Here is a 6,641-nt window from a genome sequence, read left to right as displayed (position 1 = left end):
ATATTCAGACTTGCAAATTAAGTTACTTTTGACTTGCGCGATACATGCTCCTGAGAAAAGGTGGAATAAGTCCAGAGTCGTGACCATTTTCCATATAGTCTGGTTGGGTGTTATTGCTTACACATGTCCTTTTGGAATACAATTATCAGCCAATCTAAATGTATTATTTAGGATCAGTGGTCTAATATGGATATTCATTCTAATGCTGTTGACTCATTGTGTCTTTCACGATGCGGCCGACATGACAGTTATCAACAATGCATGAGAGGCGTTCCACCACAATGTGCTATTTAAGGTCTGCCGTCGCTCGCTTGGGGCTGCCCACTCATCCGGGGTGGTCAGCTGGAGAGGCGAGCTCCAGTGTGTGAATCTGTCTCTGCCCACCTGCCCAAATCAGAATTTTTATATTCAGATCTAGTTTTATTGCCTATATTTATGTCTTTCTACATAACCTGTACCTCCTCATGCTGCTATGACGCCCGAATTTCCCCAAGGGGATCAAAAAAGGAATATCTTATCTTATCTCTTATCTTAAATCGCATTTTTCTTCACGTTGTCGGTGGATAGATATTTTTCATCATAAAGGGCTGCACGGTGCTTTTTTTCTCTCTGCGTTTTGGCCCGTTTCTCAAGTTCTTTCAGTCTGTCGCGAGAGCGATGATGAGCTGCTTATACCTGATTGCTGGCTGATCAAAGGCAGTGCACAGATAGATAACGATTCTACAGACCGGCATATATCACAAAACGTGTCTCCAGTCACTCCTCCACAATGCAAATTAGATATATACAGTAAACACATCCTCACAGTGAGTAGCCTATAAACCTAGTCTACATCATGTGACGTCTCACAGTCCTCAGTCTGCCATGCAGTCAGTCCAGCACACCCCTGTGTGTTGGCTGTGCAGACTAATTGAGTACCTCAAGACAAAGTACCATAATAACTCTCAATACGTTAGGGATGACGAGAAGCAGACAACAGTAGGAAAGAGTTCCCTGGCTTCTCTTTACAAGAAAGGCATCATAACACACACGGCAAGGTCTCATTACATGCAGACGGTATTCCAGCGCCTTGTCCATATCCCAATTAATATTACAAAGATGAGCTGTTTAGAGATATCTTCACATCTCAGTATCTGTTCATACACAGACAAAATAAAATATTCCAATTATTACACTGTGGATACAGAACAGGGATCAACAGGGTGAGGTTTAAACATGATTGGCATTTAAACATTGAACAGGCAAATGTTGGCATATAGCCTACCAGCGCTCATATTTGGGTTTCTAATAATTGGGATATGAGTTAATTCAGCGCATTGTGAATTGGATACGACAATTACATGTACTACTAACTACAAGAACAAGAACACAACACTTGAGAGTCCTGACTAATGAATATAAAAGAGCATATAAATGATGTAAAGCCAGGATCAGGCTACACAATATGTTTCACGGTGGTCACCATGTCAGATTAGGTTGTCATAGAATCATAAAGTCTTGCTGTGTCTTGGCCGGGAGACAGGGGGCGCACTGCGCGTTTGTCCCCGACAGATCGTCGCACGTCGTCTCGGCATGAAGTTCGCCAAGGGATCAGGGAGGAGGGGTTTGGCAAAACAGGCGAACAACTCTAACATGCTAGACTTTTCGTGAGACGCCACGTCGCTGTTGCAATACAAGGGGTAAAGGCACCCGTTCGCAGCGTTCATAATCGTACACAATTGTGTGTTGACGAATGTGTCGCCCGCGACCATATCATGTACAAATTTGGCTGATTTTGTGTCGTCTGATCCCGGCATAAACAACGCAGACGGGAAAGCAGCGCAGACAGGAAGAACGCGGTACATAATAGACCGAATAACAGCAAACATACTGTAACAGGACAGGAACATTCGGAACATTTGAAAACACAGAATAGAATAGGACATTTTATAAGCACTAATTTCAAAAGGGAGCATTCTGGATAAAACTTCATACCATCACCAAATGGAGCAATGGGCCTCATGCAAAAACCGTGCGTATGCACAGTTATCATCTTAAATTGTGTGTAACACGATTGTTTCAATTAAAGTTCGTAATTTGCAGACTTTCTCTTATTATGGGTTTGTCTATTGGTACGATCCAAATGACAAATGTGCCGACATGCACTGGTGACGTTGTTGGAAATCACTGACGTAGCTCCATTTGGGAAACCTCAGAAGCTGGCTAGCCACGGCCACACTTTCCTCAATCCAACATTGATTTCTCCTTTCATTTGACTTCTCTCTAGAGCACATTTAAAGGCGCTGTAGGCTAAGTGGTATTATTTTGTTAAAATATGTGTTAAATAGTAAAATGGGTCTCCCTCTGCTCTGCAGTAAACGGAAAATACATTTCCTGGTATCCCTTCCCACTTTGTTCAATCAGGAGAGAGAACCCTAGATATGCTTTACTTATTTCAAGAAATATTGCCAAGCCAAATTTGCTTACTGTACTGGTAGATTACTTTACTTGTTTCAAGGACACATTTGCTTAAATTTTTTTTTTTTTTTTTTTGTCAGACCATTTTTTGCAGTGTGGAGTTCTCTCTCCTGATTGGATAAAGTGGGAAGGGATACCAGGAAATGTATTCTGTTTACTGCAGAGACCTGGGCCCTCATTCATCAACGTGTCTTACGCACAGATATGTGCTTAACCTGTGTGTACGACCATTTCTAAGCAAAGAGTGGGATTCATAAATTTCAACTTGAACTTCACTTCGTGCTTATGTGTACGCACAGCTCGGAGCACACTTAGCTGACGCCCAGTGGTAGAATATATTATTACAACAAGGAAATGAGCTTCTGTGCATTAGTTTCAACACTGGCATGTTCTGTATGAACCGTAATTCATTATAGTTCATTGTAAAATAGCAACAGTAGTGTAATTATGGTCAAAACCCTATAAATAGCATTTGGAATAATAGATCTTTCTCTCAGAATGAATGCAGCATGGTTTATATAGCGTTATCGGAATATACGGGGTGTACTGACTGACTGCGCTCCGCGTAGCTCAACTCGTTATTATTTTGCGCACAGACCGCAGAAACACGGGAACGTTTTGATTATATTTAAAAGGCTTTACGTTAAACGAAACAAGTGGAATTTCGAAGCTGTAAGCAGAATACAAGTCATATGAACACCCACGATATAGTGTTCTTCCCCCTTTTTACTGTATAAGAAAGAATAAAAAACGCATTTCAATGACACCAGATAGTGGACAGACTATGTATATGATGGGATTCAAGTTCGCGTTTTTGTTGATCATAGGCATGCTGTCAGAGTATGATATCTTAATCAAACATTCTAGAACATTTGTCGTCACAGATCATGTCCTAATAGAACATAGGCTATGGCATGGTCCATCGTGATATTGTGTGGACTGTTATTACTGTACCGGTACCACCCATTGTGACAACAGCCTTGTGAGTCCCGCACACAAACATGATGGAATTCAAGTTCATGTATTGAAAGGCAGGCTACATCATACATGCAGTGAGATTCATTGTTCTTGTATATGCTCTCGTATTATTGTTTATATAGGCTACCCAATACTGACATCAAAATAGATTGTAGTATGCCTCTAGAAATCATATGCAGCAGGTAGAAAATTGACGGAAAATCCATCGCGATTTGGAATAAAATTGAGGAGAACTTTAATCCCTGGGTATTAATCAAACAACACGGGAAAAGGCAGTCATATTCCAGCACGGTCTTTATTAGTGTTTGCGCTGCCCAGGCAGCAATGGTTAATAGATATCATATCCGACATCACCGTTCTCATAACACGCTTCCCTCGGCTTAGTCCATTTTTCCACATTTCATGGGGGTATTCCATTACCGTATATGGTTAATCGGGGCGGTTCTGGTATGCAAATACTTAAAACAGTGCACGAGCTCAAACGTAGGATCAAATCATATTTATCAAGACAGGTGTGCGTAGAACCTGTGTACGCACGTGTGATGAATCCCGTTTTTTCCGTGCGTGCACTGATTCTAAATTCTGTGCTTACGTGTGGAAATAGAACATATTCTACGCCACGTTGATGAATGAGGGCCCTGGTCTGACTTAGCGGCAGTGACTATGGGAGGCAGAACTTGCAGGAATAGAGCAAACAGTGGATGCTGCCATGTTGCTTCCCTGAGTAAGATATGCTGGCTGCAAATATGGAACAATGCCATCTATGATATGGCCATGATGATATATTGAACATGAAGGAAAAAAATCAACTGGTGTAAAATTACGTAGTGAAACAATCTTTGTGGATTATGATGGTGGATCAAACATGGCTGCCACTGAGAACTGCAATGGCCAAACTCTAGGAGTCTATTAATGGCTCTGGGTACAACCGTGTCTCGTCCCGTGTTTGTGCCGTGCCTCGCGTGGACACACCTTGACACTCTGTGCACCAGTGTGTGGTTTTGCCATTGTGATGCAATACCATGTCTGACAAAAAGGTCCTCTTCTACTCTTTTAGACACTGGATTATGGCACAATGGAGCAATTTGTGAGGGGAATAATTGTACCTCAGGTGTTGTATGGCATTTTAGTCTATGTGTGTCATGGGTTTATGTGGTACCATTGTACGTCATTTTGAAATCGCTTTCATGACTTGTTTTTATCTTTGTTTTTATCTTTGTGTTATTCTATCTCTTTTAGTTATATACTCAACGTCACTGTCAATGTGGGAAACATCAGTGTCCCTTGAGTTTAAATAAAGTAAAGGTTGAATGAATGTAAGACATAGATACACTGGAAACATATAACAGTGGTGCATCTGCAAAAAACACACTTCTCAGCAAGAGCTTCTTACAAGGTTATGGGAAAAAGAACGACATGGAAGTGACGTGTCAAAAACACTGATAGGTCCTTTATGGGCCTACCATTATCCAAGCTTATTATCACCATCATAATGGAGCTAGATGTCTTGGGTTTACACTAGCACAGCCGACAAGGGGTCAAATGACCCCTAGGAATTTTCAATAAATGTATCCTCGTCACTCGGTCGAGCTCCAGCTCTGTCGGTTTCTGAAATTTCAAAATGACTTCAGGAAAATGGAATTAGAACGTTATTTCATCTATTTCTCAGCTATTTCTGCTGAGCGGCCACCTCCCTCCCTCCTTGACCCTCCCTCCCTTTCACTCTCTCCTTCCCTTTCTCTCTGTGGCTCTTTGCCTGTCAATGTGTGGCTCTTCCATCCAAAAAAACAAAACAAAAAAAGATTATAATATATTTTTTTTAAATATTTATTTAAATATATATATATATATATTTTTTTTTTTATGTCACTCAAACCTACATTTCATTCTGGTAAACCTCATATTTTTATATTCAGAGCTGATTATATAGTTTACACTGCTTATTTTTCTCATATTTCTCATGCTGTCGGGTCATCTGACCCGTTCCTGGCGGGAATTAGAGAAATTTTCTCCATGGCTGTGCTAGTGTTAAGCATGGGGAGAGGAACAAAAGTAAAGTCCATTCCCCATTTAATTCATCAGTGCTTCTTGCTTCTTGTGCATGGTGCGGGGAAAACACTGTATTTTGTGAGCGTGGAGAATCCTTTTGTTCCAGGGAACGTCTACAAGTCTACACCCCGATCCCCGTAAAAGGCTTTTGTCTTTAGAACGCCATTCCTAGAGTGATAGCCCCAAGTCAGAGTGTGTCTTGATTAAAGGTGACAGTGTGCAATCACTTTCTGTTGTTTGAGGCTGGGAATAGTCAATCATTTTATCTTGGTTAATCAGTTTTGTCATTAATAAGGAGAGTGTGGGGGGGGGGGGGGGGGGGGTTCGTGAGATTGACTGATTAAGGGTGTGGTCATGTTGTGTCAGTGGTTAAGTGCTAGTTTGACCCTGTAGCAGACATAATCGAGTGAGAAATAGAAAATTTTTTCACTACAACACAAGAAGGACAGAAACAAGCCCACCACAATACTTGTAGGAAATGGGTTACAGTTAGGAGGACAGACATGGCCGGTCCTTGTCAGCTCAGAAAGTCAGAAATGTGACCATCAGGCGCAACTTCCTGGTGGTAAACTCAGGAATTTCCCACTTTACCACTGGACAAGGACCGACCAAATGCACCAATACATCACAGAGAAGAGAAGAAATGGAAACCAATTACAAGGCTGACGCCTGACGGTGAAGAACAATACTCCTGATTGGTGGACACAGGTCACCAATGACCAGGTATTTACCAGGATGTAGGGCGGGGCTCCACAGGCCACTGGTTCAATCAGATGACCAGGTTATAGCTGTCTATTGACAGGGCAAGAGAACAGGTTCAATGTCAACCAATTGGAGAAGAGAACAGGTTAGCTTTTCAACCAATAGGAGAGGAGTTTCAAACTTTCAACCAACGTTTGTCGTTCAATGGGGACCTGTTTCTGGCTCTGTGAGACACAATTTAGACTGCAGGGTATAAAAGTATAAAAAACACTGGTATGTTGATCTTGTTGTGTATCACAGATCTATTATGCTCTATGATTCCCATGCTACAGTATATGTTTGGGCTATTATATAGAACTACAGTGAGTAAACACATGATATTACACAATAATAAAAACCAGCATGTCTAGCATTTAGATACAGTAATGGTTGGGTGGTAATTGTAGGGTTTAGAG

Source organism: Notolepis coatsorum (genome assembly GCF_963971535.1).
Source record: "Notolepis coatsorum genome assembly, chromosome: 1".
Lineage (NCBI taxonomy): Eukaryota > Metazoa > Chordata > Actinopteri > Aulopiformes > Paralepididae > Notolepis > Notolepis coatsorum.
This window is presented reverse-complemented; position numbering follows the sequence as displayed.